The 12,671-nt window shown below is 35.7% G+C and overlaps 1 protein-coding gene across 2 annotated transcripts in view; it reads right to left on the reverse strand.

Moving 5' to 3' along the window:
* Positions 1-12,671, reverse strand: part of COL8A1 (collagen type VIII alpha 1 chain) — a 153,972-nt gene that overhangs the window by 42,996 nt on the left and 98,305 nt on the right. For both annotated transcript variants that reach the window (XM_032299353.1, XM_032299354.1), the window contains exon 2: positions 10,472-10,591. The gene's annotated coding sequence lies outside the window, so the exon portion shown is untranslated. The remainder of the gene's footprint in view (positions 1-10,471; positions 10,592-12,671) is intronic.

A 12,671-nucleotide genomic window follows, 5' to 3' on the forward strand; every position in this document is an offset into this window, starting at 1 on the left:
CAGAGTCTTGCTCTGTCACCAGGCACCAGGCTGGAGTGCAGTGGCACAATTTCAGCTCACTGCAATCTCCCCCTGCTGGGTTCAAGCAATTCTCTTGCCTCAGCCTCCTGAGTAGCTGGGACTACAGGCGTGCGCCACCACACCCAGCTAATTTTTGTATTTTTTAGTAGAGATGGGATTTTACCATGTTAGCCAGGATGGTCTCGGTCTCTTGACCTCATGATCCGCCCGCCTCGGCCTCCCAAAATACTGAGATTATGGGCGTGAGCCACCACGCCCGGCCTAGTGTACCATATTTTAATTGTTACCCATTATTCCTGTGACTGTATGTTTATTTTCCTTTATTACCATGAATCTTGATCCCAGCAATCTTAGCATGTTATACATATACAGGTGCAAAGAAACCTCTAGTGCTTTGGTTTGATAACTCTGGTTTGGTCTATTGAGATAAGAAATTGTTTGGTAACTGAGACGTTTTAGGTAAGGCACTAAAAGGATTATCAGGGACCTGGTTTTTAAATTCAAGAAGATCTCTGATAAAACAGTGAGGAGTGTCGGACCTCAATCCACTGGCAAATATGTGATCTTTCTGTAGGAGTTCTTGGGTGAGGACCCTTGTAAGACAGTGAACAGGCAGGGGTGCACAGTTCAGGAGCACAGGCCAAGTACAATATTCAGGAAAATAAAGGAAATGTGTATCTTTCTGATGGATCTCTTTAATTTTCCCGCAAACACCATGAGTGTGATTATTTACTGCTAGCACTTATGGACAATAGACCAGGATATCAAATCTTCTTACCTTGCTTCTTTCACACATAAGAGACAATTAAAAAAAAAAAAAAAAACACCAAAAAGAATATCTTTGCACTTGTGATCACATTCAGTGGATAACATGAGCAGCTACTCTAAAATTTAATCTGCTTTTACAGAACCCCCAAACCACATCTCTGGGAGTTACAAAACTATGTAAACTATGTTCTCATTTTTTCTATCTCATAGATGAAAAAGTGGATCTAAGCGACTTGTCTAACATTGTACAGCAGGTAGAAAAATGATTCCAAATCTTAATCCAAGCTGGTGCTCATTTTGTTGCATTTGGCTCCCTGTAGGTAGAAACATTTCTTTAATTATTGCATATGAGCTGATTTCATTTGAAAGAATCAGAAAAAATTCATTTATCCAGTTTGTAATTAATAAAAATTTGCAGACCCATATCTGGAACTGACAACTGTTTACAGGTACTAATTGTTTCAGCAACTATGTTTTAAATTGATATAAGAAAGACTGGTTAGTGTAGTATCTTCCCAGTAGCTGTCTAGGTTCTTGAACCTCAGGCAAGTCTTTTAATTGCTTTGTACATTTGTAGTTTTATTTGTTGTCTCCAAAATGGGAAACATTGTATTATTTCATTGGATTGCTGTGAATAATTGAACATATATAAAGCATAGAACCATGCCTAGCCCATAGTAAGTACTATATATGTGTTTATTTTCATAGTACTCAGATATAAATGTAGATAAGACCAGAGCACATTAGAGTTTACCCTTAAGAGTTCTCATTTTGAACAGTTTTGTGTTTAAAAAAAAAAAAAAAAAAGCAGTCTCTAAATGAAAAAGCATTTCGTTCTGTAGTCTCTTGGTGCAATAATTCAAAGTCATCACTAGATGGCAACTGTGATCCATACGACTTTAGCTGCAGCAGCTAAACCCTGGTGTTAAAGTTTTCTATACCCTGTAGCATTGAGAAGTCAGGGAGTTTCCTTCCCACAAAGTGAGCTTTTAACAAAACTCCAGTCAGTAAATCTTCATTCTGTGGACACCCTTGAGGCTCACCCATAGGCACCTAGTTCTGGTGGCAGCCTCACAGAAGTGTGGGTTTACCCGCCTGCATCGTATCATAAATTTGCATTTCAGGAGTGCCTTTCACCAGATAACAACGGGACGGTGTCAGGATCCTGTGTCAAGAAGATCAATTAGTGGTTCTTAAAGTGTGGTCCCCCTGCCAGCAGCCTCACCATCATCTGGCAATTTGTTAAAAATGCAAGTTCTCGGGTCCCATCAGATCTGCTGACTAGTATTTTAATAAGACTTCCTTCCAGATGATTCTGATGTCTGCTAAAGTTTGAGAACCACTGAGATAAACCATTGTTTAGCATCATATATAAAGTTTGTGCTGGAAGGGTCCTCAAAGAACATTTTGCCCAATCCTCCCATTTTACTGAGAAGGAAAACTGAGGTCCCTGTAAGTTAAATGACTTACTAGTCATAGCAGTAGGCGTGTGGCAGAGCTGGGTTTCAGGGTTGTTGAGTTCCATGTCCCTGCTTTCCTCGTATGTCCATCTCCCCTTCTCTCACTCTAAACTGAGGCCACTAGGTGCCCATTCTACCTTGATATCTACTCATGAAATTAAAAAATACTTTATTTATGCAGGAGTTTGCTAATTTTTGTATTTGTAGTAAAGACAGGGTTTCACCATGTTAGTCAGGCTAGTCTTGAACTCCTGACCTCAGGTGATCTGCCCGCCTCAGAGTCTGTTCATTTCAACAGACATTTCTATGGTGATACAAAATTGAGCATGATGAATTCACTGCAGTCCAGAGTGTGTGCATATGTGTACATGCATGTGTATGGGGGGCACGTGGGGGACCTGAGGGAGAATCAAGTGAAAGTCGTCATCCCAATTGATAGGAGAGGGATACATGCAGGATGCCATGAGAAACAGCTGAGTGCAATGGTGGATTAGGTAACACAGGCAAGAGGAAGGAACTTTGGAGCTGACCTTGGATGCTAAGCAGGAGTTCAGCAGATGTAGAAGTCAGGATAAGGCATTTGGGGAGAGGGATCAGAATGTACAAGCATGTGGAGCCATGAAATAGTGTGGGGGTCACAAGAGTTTTGTTTCAGGGGAAGGGTGTAGTGGAGGAGTGATCATGTAATAAATAATAATCATATTACTACTACTACTGCTACTATCTGGGACTTATTAAATGTTAACTATGAGCCAAGCCCTGCACTAAGCCTTTTATATTATTATTGATTTAATTCTTAAATGATTTTGCAAGAGTCTACTCTTATCCCTATTTTACAGATGACAGTGAACATGCCTACACAGTGCTAGTTTTCTTAAAATCAAGTGTTACTATTTTCCATTTCTTAGGCCAAGATTGAATTTAGAAAAAGAGGTTCCATGTTTACTTCTTGCAGGATGTCCATAATGCAAAGTAAGTATGTATTGCAGGGGCTGAGGAGCATATTCTTAATGTATATAATTTTATTACAAGCATATTTTCATAAATGCATAAACTCAGGAGGATTTTGACAATAATTTGGATTTCCGAACCCAAAGAATGAATGTCCCATTATTCTTCAGCATATCAGCACTTTAGAAGTAGCCAGTTTTTCATGATAATAGATGAACTGTGTCTTAAAAATGGCTAGGAAAGCTCATTCAATTGTTTGGCTCCTTAAAGAAAGGAAGCTGAGTAATGAATGAATAACCTGGTCTGAAATCATGGGTCTGTTTTACTTTTGATTTTAACTTTATAAGTATTTGTTGTGAATGTGCTTTCTGCAGTCAATGTTAGCGTCTTTCCTTCATTTTATAGGACTGCCCATAACCAAACTAAAAATTTGAGTTATAATTAAAGTTCTGATAGGGTTCAAAATATCTAGTTTTTCCTAGGTAAGATTCCAGATGTTCTGGATTCCTTAAGATATTTTTGAGTGATTTTGCTTTTTCCTGAGAAAATAAGTTGTCTTTTCTTTTCTTCAGAGCCTCACTCTTGTCACCCAGGCTGGAGTGCAGTGGCACAATCTTGGCTCACTGTAACCTCCACCTGCCAGGTTCAAGTAATTCTTCCTGCCTCTGCCTCCCAAGTAGCTGGGATTACAGGTGCCTGCCACCATGCCCAGCTAATTGTCGTGTTTGCAGTAGAGACAGGGTTTCATCATGTTGGCCAGGCTGGTCTCGAACTCCTCACCTTAGGTGATCTGCCCGCCTTGGCCTTCTGTAATGCTGGAATTACAGGTGTGAGCCACCATGCTCAGCCCTGAGAAAATAAATTTTCTGTTCCTACTTTCTCATCTGCAAAATATTGAAATTGGAGGAGATAATCTAGAAGGCTCCTTTCATCTCTAAGAGTCTGTGAATTTATGATTTAATGATTAAATAGCACATATAACTCATTTCTGAGTTTTCTTTATAGTAAAATTTTAGTATTCATGGAAGAAATTATAAGACCAAATCTCTCTCCATTAATTTTTAAATGGCATCTCTAAAATAGCTCTGTGTTTTACTTTTTAGGATCACTGAGACTCTAACCAGCTCTAAGATGTGTTTATATATTTCCACCTGACATTTTACACATCTTAGGACCCAATAATAAGGCCAGTTTTAAGTAGATGCCATTAGAAATGATTGATGGCCAGTTTATGTTTTAAGGGGAAAGAGGTACACTTTAATGGTGCCCTGCTTTTCTGATTGCTACAGTAACAGTTTTCAGCTTTACCTGCCCATATTACAACTTTGATCTTTACACTCATGTTCATAGCTGAAGGGGAAATGCTTTCTCAAGAAAATCTTAAAAACTCAATCCAATTTTTAACCTTTCTTGTCTAGAGAAGTTGAATAGCCTATAGGTTGCCTTATCTTGAATCAAAGAAAGAGCACTAACACCTAGAAGGAAGAACCTATTACATTTATTGTTATTTTTTAAAAATTGTGTGATTGAGAGCAAAATTTGCATTTTACTCTCCCTGGATAATTTTTTCTTTATCACTTGCTATCGTTCTGGAGTCAGTTACAATATTTTTTTCTGTTTACTAATTATAAAAGCAATATATGTTTATTTTGAAAAAATTACAAAATAGTATACATAAGGGCACAATGCTGTCTAAAATTCTGCCACCCACAGTTGGCTATTAATATTTGCCTTTTATTTAATTCTAGATAAACATGAACATTAGCAAACTGAGGCCAGATGTGGTGGTTCAGGCCTATAATCCCAGCACTTTGGGAAGCCGAGGTGGGTGGATCACTGGAGGTTAGGAGTTCAAGACCAGCCTGGCCAACATGGTGAATCCCTGTCTCTACTAAAAGTACAAAAATTAGCCAGGTATGGTGGTGTCCACCTGTGGTCCCAGCTACTCAGGAGGCTGAGGCAGGAGAATCACTTGAACCGAGAAGACAGATGTTGCAGTGAGCTGAGATCATGCCACTGCACTCCAGCCTTGGCAACAGAACAAGACTCTGTCTCAAAAAAAAAAAAAAAGAAAGAAAGAAAAAGAAATTGGCAACAAGTTATGCATTCTATTTGGAAATATTCTTTAAAAATGAATATATAGTTAACTCATATGCATAATTTTAAATCTCTACCTTCAAAGATAACACATTGTCATTATTGTTGTATAAAAAGTTATAAAACTCTTTAGTTTTCATTATTTTGTGATTTTTTTAAAGAGCCATTTTGATTTACGTTCCTTTTGTTTGTTTGTTTTCATCTCTCCTTGTTCTAGAAAAGGTTTAAGGTTATTTCAGCACCTCTTCTTCCAAGAGAGTGTAATGGTGGAAAGCAAACATCTGAAATTCATATTACATAATTTTTTTTTTACATAAGACCTTTGCTGTTTAAACAATAGGTAAATTTTTAACAAACGGAGGAACAGCACTGTGAAGATTTCTACTTGAACATAAAGAAGCCCTTTACAACGTGAATAGTGACTCCTCTTTTATTTGCTGTCGTAAGTATGCATTTTTCAAAAACATGTTTGTAAGCCTACGAATCAGTGCTCTCTTTGAAGGTAGAGCTTTCGTCTTACTGCTCAGTATTCACAGAAACAGTTCTGTGTCTAGAACTGTTTCTGGGCCATTGTATTTGCTAGATAGATGCTTGTGGCATTTAACTGAATACAATGAAATCAATTCCAAATATTCTTATACCGTCAATGATAGGTTGAGTTATGATTTTAAATTGCTTTGGCATAAGCAGTAGTGGTTAAGACCTTTGGTTCTGTTCCCTGTTGCTGATTCTCAAAGCCCTGTAAAAGCGAAGTGAGAGAACCTTGGTGTAACTCTTAGCATAATACTTGAGCCCACATAACAAATGCCAAATAGATGGTGGATTTTAGTGATCTGCTGTTTTTACTATGTATATTTTTTCTTCTAAATAAGAACTCATTATTTCCTGAGGACTTTCAGTTAGATTGTTTCCTAACAGAACTAAGCTATTTATTTAGAGATTATATATAAAATATCGTAAAGACTTGTTAGGTGGAATAAAATGTACTGTACAACAAAGGTATATATAATTATTATTTTACATAGTATATATCAACCTAACGGTTTACAATCTCATTCATTTATGATGTTTAATGGGAACATATTTGAAAATAGAGTGCTATAGAGCCATAAATGTAATTTATAGTTCTTGCCATAGGACTTTCACTTCTAAGTCTCTCAAGTATTCAACAGGTACAAAATGAACTCTTTTTAAAAAATTTTTATTTTTTAAATAAATTATTTTATTGTACTTTTTAAGTTCTGGGGTACATGCGCAAGTTTTGCAGGACTGTTGCATATGTACTCACATGCCATGGTGGTTTGCTGTCTGCGTCTCCCCGTCACCTATATCAGCCTAAAATGCACCCTTTTAATGAATGAGCAATTTGGGGCATTAACTAATGAAGTCAGATTTTTTCCTGCATGTGGAAGATGTGTGAGAATGCCCAAATCATTGATGCTAATCTACCTTGCCCTCTGTTTGATACTGTCTTAGGGAATTTGTGTCAGCCACATCAAGCCAGGTATATAAACAAGTCCAGTGCTGTGAACTTAGTATGTGGGCTCTGAACAATGGAATCCTCTGGTCAGCGCTGTCCCATAGAGATGATGTGAGTCACATATCAACTTTATGTTTTTTATTATCCATATTAATAAGTAAAAAGAAACAGGTGAAATAATTTTATTGAACTATATTTGATAATATTTATTAATTTATTTATATTTATTTTATTTAACTCAACATATTAAAAATGTCATTTCAATGTGCAATCAATATATAAAGTATTAATGAGACATTTTACATTCTGTTTTTCATTCCAAGTCTTAGAAATTTGGTGTATATTTCACACTCACAGCACATCTCAGTTGAGACAAGCCAGATTTCACGTGTTCACTCTCAGAATGTGGTTAGTGGCTATCATATTGAACAGGGCAGTTATTCATTCCTGCTTTGCCACTGTTGGAGGTGCCAGAGGGTGGCAATGTGGTGTAGAGGAAAGACAAGGACCAGCCCAGAATCTTAGACTATGACTGTTCCTGGATCTGACATTTGATATTGACGTGACAATGAAAAAGCAATTTAGTTTCACTGGGTCTCAAATTCCTACTCTTTATAATGGAGGTGGTTAGTAACTGTCGTACTCTTTTCAGGAAGCTGTGGGGAAGATTAAATAAGATATTGTACGTGAAAGTGCTCCGTTAGATCATAAAGCACCATACACATGTAAGGCATTATTAGTTCTTTTATTGTAGATGTACTCTCATGACTTGCCCAAGGCCACATTCCAAGTTGGTAGGAGAATGAAGGATAGAATCTGGGGCTCCTGACTTCTAGCCATCTGCTTCAGCTAAAGGCTATTCATACCAAGCTAGTTTTAAAATTTATTTTTACTTTTAAAAGTCTTTTTATTTTAAAAACTTGAGGAAGGAAGACAGTGGTAGTAAGAAGTGCATTTCATATTGAACTGTAAGGGTCTTCTTGGCCACAGTCATAATGTGCTGCAGTAAAATTATATGTACAGAATATTTATATACTTATATACTCAGAATTACAGCCATGAAAAATTGAAGTTTATTGCTGTCATATAATATAAAACCCCATGTTCTTCAAAGTTTCAAACAACTTTTAAAATGAACTGTGGTTTCCCTACTCTATTCATTTCCAAAGTGTAGCACAACCACAAGAAAGCGCTTCCGTAGTGGGGTTGATTAATAAAACAGATATGGATCAATTCAACAGGTTTTCCATGGATATTTTTGGTTACAGATGTAGCTCATTAATTCCCATGTGTGGGACGCCACCTCTCTAGTGTAAATCTAAGAGATACATTAATATCTGAACAGAAAATGAGAATAATTCAGCTTAACCCATATTATTTAGTACATCCTATGTGTGAGGCACATGAGGTATCTTAATGAGCAAAAGAAGCTTGTTTTTAATGATTATTGTCACTCGGGGGTATGTTATTTAACCTGAGGAAAATATAGAATCTGTCTACCAAAATGTCTGTGTTTTATGATTCACGAATCTCTATTTTTGGAAGGTAAAAAGACCAGAAAGAGAACTCTAGATTATTCAGAAATAGTTTAAAAAGTTACATTCTGTACTTTGGAGGGAATGTAAAAGATTAGTTGTCATGATCTATTTCCATTTCCTTAATTGAATGCCTGTCATGGTGCTCATATTTTTTGGTCATTATCTACATTTCTTTCAAATAAATTTCTTCATAGAACTTAAAAAACTACATAAAACATTAAGAGCTTTATGCTATGTGAAGTTAAAACAAGTCCATTTTTACTGAGAAAAAGGTATACATTCAAAAAATTCTTTATTCTTTTTTCAATTAAAATTCATTTAAGAAAATAACTTTCAGCTGGTTATTTTCATTCAAAAGCTTGTCATTTGTAAGCTTCAGGCCTGCCTGAATTGATGACTGTGTTAAATAAAGGTAATTTTTATTTTTACTTGCTGAATCATTGCTGTTGACTATTGAACGAAATAGTTTATTGAATAACCTTTACATTTATTGCTTTTGCACCCTAGTTTAAAAATGAAGTGCTTAATTTCTTAAAAGTTCAATAAAATGTATTTTTGGTATTTCCACCAGAACTTTACAAGCAGTTTCTCTCCTCTGCCCTTTAATAACCACCTTCTGCATTTTTATGATTTAGTTTAATATAATTATTGTAATTTTTTACTGGGAGAAGCCATCAATGCCCTTGGCAGTAAGATTTTATTACAAGAAATTCAGAAGCCAAGCCTGTCACTGGTTGCAACAATTATAAAGTTTCTCTTAGTTGAGTTCAGAGCCTTACTCTGACATTATGGCTGTTACCCACACCATGCCTCTTTCCCATTTTTCTGACATCTACAAGTCCTGTAACCTGCTGCTTCAATGAACACATATTTTTTATTCACTCGGTTTGCATTATAAATATTTCCTTTGGAGAACATCTGGCTTTGATGGAATCCAGCCAAAGTAATTAGTGGCACCTATATAAAAAATGTCATGCCTTAGTAAAATCATTTATGTATTTGCATTTCTCCAGGAACTCTAAATGGATTCATTCTAGACAGGATGTGGTCAATGAGGCATTAGTGATAGGCCTAAATGCTGTGCTTTTCCTTTTGTTCAGGTATTCACCCCGCCCCAACAAGAACACAAAAAATCTGGGGAATCTTAGCAATTCATTCTTTTAATTATGAAATAAAATTAAACAGACTATAAAAACCATTGTACTATTATATATTAGGAAATATTGAGTTGTGTGTCCAAAAGTCACACTTAAGCCAGGCAATAGTAATAAGCATAGGATGGCTGTGGATACTATGAGATAATGTCTACTTGTCAGAAATCGATGCTATTTGTGGTTTTTTTTTCCCATCAAAGTTTGAAAGTTAATGATGTACTTTATGTTTTTATTGCTTCTATTGAGATCAATTAAGGAATAAAAGGGATTCTGGCATGCTGTTATTATTATTTTTCGCTGTGAGTATATTCAGTACCACATGTGAATAAAACTATTTCTGTCATATGCTCTGTTTCATTCATCCTAGATTGTTTTTAGGAAAATTTAGTACATATCACCTCAGTCATCTGAAAGAAATCATTTCTTCATTACAGCTCATAACTTAAAACTATAAAATATCAGCCAGAAAAAAAATTGGCCCAATTAAGAGAAATATGATAATGGTAGAAAAACACATATAGATACGACTGAGAGATGATAAGATTATTTTAATTTTCCCATTTGCACTGGAATTGTTTATGTTACAAACCTCCAGGTTTTTTATTGCTCAAAACCCTCTGCTGAATCATGAAAAGAAGCTTAAGTTAGCAATTTTCCTCTGCAAAATCTAACTCCTAGCATCTGGTGAACATTTAGATACCTAGTCAAGTTCTATGGAAATGATTATTTTAAGACTCTATTCAACATGCCTAGACTTAAAAATCAGCTAGGATCACACTCTGCACATGTATTTTACTACAGGAGATTTGAAAACCTAATATTAGTAGCGATGGTCTCAAGGCTTTTGCAACGATGGAGATGGGGATGTGAGACTGGACGTGCAGGCAGGCTAGACACTCAGCATCTGCCAGGGGTCTTTGTCAAGCTCCTGGACAGTGACCTGTGGCTTTACCTGTGGACCACCCAGACCACTGCCCTGCCCTCTGTTGCTTCTTCACTTACATTTATACTTGACAGGACTGCTGAATGCAAGACCAATGTCCTTGCTGGTGCCTTCTTGTAACACCCCTGGGGCTGGTTTCTGTCTCTTCAGCAGATGCTGTTCTGCTTCCACAACAGCTTCTAAAGTAGAAAAAAGAGGATGCTTTTACTCAAGGCAATTAGACATGGAATTATTATCAAAGTGTATTATTCTGGATCATAGGAGAAATTGCATAACAGGAATGTATAAATACATAAAATGCCATTAGTGTGTTTTTATGCATATGCTATATGTATATGTAGTTTTGGTCCAAGTAAACAAAAAATTGTTCATTTTTCTTGCTTTTCCTTGGTTATATTATATATAATATATAATATTATATATATATATTATATATAATTGGTAATAAGTTCTCACCAATTCAATTTCCATTAATACAGATTAAAGATAATTGGAAAGAATTTGGGCATTTGCCATAGAGAATGCAAATTTATGAAGAAATGTTAATACCTCAGGGACAAAATTTTATTTAAGAAAAGTGAACTTTTTAAACAACACATTTTCTATCAATTTATATATAGTAATATTTGAGTTATAAATTATTTTTGGTTATTTATCAAATCAGGTGTGATGGGGTTTAATATGGTGAAACTTTTATGTTTTCATTTGAGTTTTTGGCAAAATTTAACTAGTTGAATAAACTTTGTAAGTTCTCTGTAACCTAGACTTTTTACAAATCATATGGGACTTCTCGCCAATTGAAATGAATTTCAAATATTAACTCTGTGTTTTGGGTAATAGATATTCTCTATTTTGTTTTTGTGTATTTCACAGGAACTTGTTTAAGAAATATCTACATTTACTGTTCAAAAAAGATTTTAACAGAAACAACTTCAGTCATTTAGATAAATTAATCAGTTTGAAAGCCAGTATTTGTTATAAGTGCAGAATTGAATATCAAATTTAGCTAGTTTGAAATGTGATTCAAGTGGTATATTCTAGCATAGTCCAATAAAACTTTCTGTAATTATGAAAATTTTTCCTATTTGCATTATTCAAACTGGTAGCTGCTAGTCATGTGTGGCTACTGAGCACTCGAAATGTGGCTAGTGTGATGGAGGAACTTAACTTTTAGTTTTACTTAATTTTAATTAATTTGAGTTAATTAAGCTACCTGTGGATAGTGGCTATAATATTGTGTAGTTCTAGAGTTTCTCTGTACTTGGTACTCAACACAAAATGAAGAAGTACTTGAATGCCTTCTAGCTGTGAAATGACTGTAAAGCAGTAGTGTTCCTAAAGCACAAGGCCCAGGCTCTCACATGTGGTCTTCCCTACAGAGGCTGCACAATGCGTGTTCAAGCCTGAAGGGTAGATAGGGCAGCATCCTTCACTTCGACTCAACTTGTGGATATTTAGACATAAGCTTTGGTTTAGCCATAGGCGATTTGAGGACCTTTGCCTCTGGAAAGCCATGGGATCTCAAATTATCTTTAGTGAGGGTAAACGGACTCAGGAGCTTCAATTTTCCAGTCCATTCTCACATAGTATGACTTCTTGCAGAAGACTGGCAGGAAATACAGACAGATATGAAAGGAGATATACTACAAACATAGTTGCCTCCATGAAAAAACTCTCCAGATTCAGACTGGATATCAGAAGAGGCCTATAAGTGATTTTTGTGCCTCTCTTATATCATTCTTCAATAAATACTCATTGAGCACCTACTACTATGTGCAAAGTATAATGCTTAGTGTTGGAGATACACTGTTGAAGAAAACAACCAGATACAGCCCATCCTTCATGGTGATGAACTGCATTAGACAATAAGAGTTTTTTTCAGTTTTCTTCTTCTAAAATTCATTTTTTTTCTTTCTGGTTATGATGAAAATAAAACAAGGGGAAGATAACATAGAATAAACACAAACAGTGAAGATCACTGTTATGTCTGTGTCATGTATCGTATTTGTATCTTACTCAGTTTACTTCTCTCTGAACAACTTTTTCAGACTCATATCTTGGTAGCTGATGAAACTGCTTTTTGAAGTGTAATAGTGGAAACAAGGAAAAAAAAAAAAACAACTGAGGAGGCCTCAATTGCCATTTTTCGACCCTGAGACTAAGCATCATTTAATACTGAGTGTCTACCACACATGTTTAAAAGAGGTTCTTTTCTCTCTATGATCCAGAAGAATGTCTTTAAAATAATTTCTAATTAAA

This window comes from Sapajus apella, unplaced genomic scaffold, assembly GCF_009761245.1.
Source record: "Sapajus apella isolate SASKATOON/1434 unplaced genomic scaffold, GSC_monkey_1.0 scaffold40, whole genome shotgun sequence".
NCBI classification, from domain to species: Eukaryota; Metazoa; Chordata; class Mammalia; order Primates; family Cebidae; genus Sapajus; species Sapajus apella.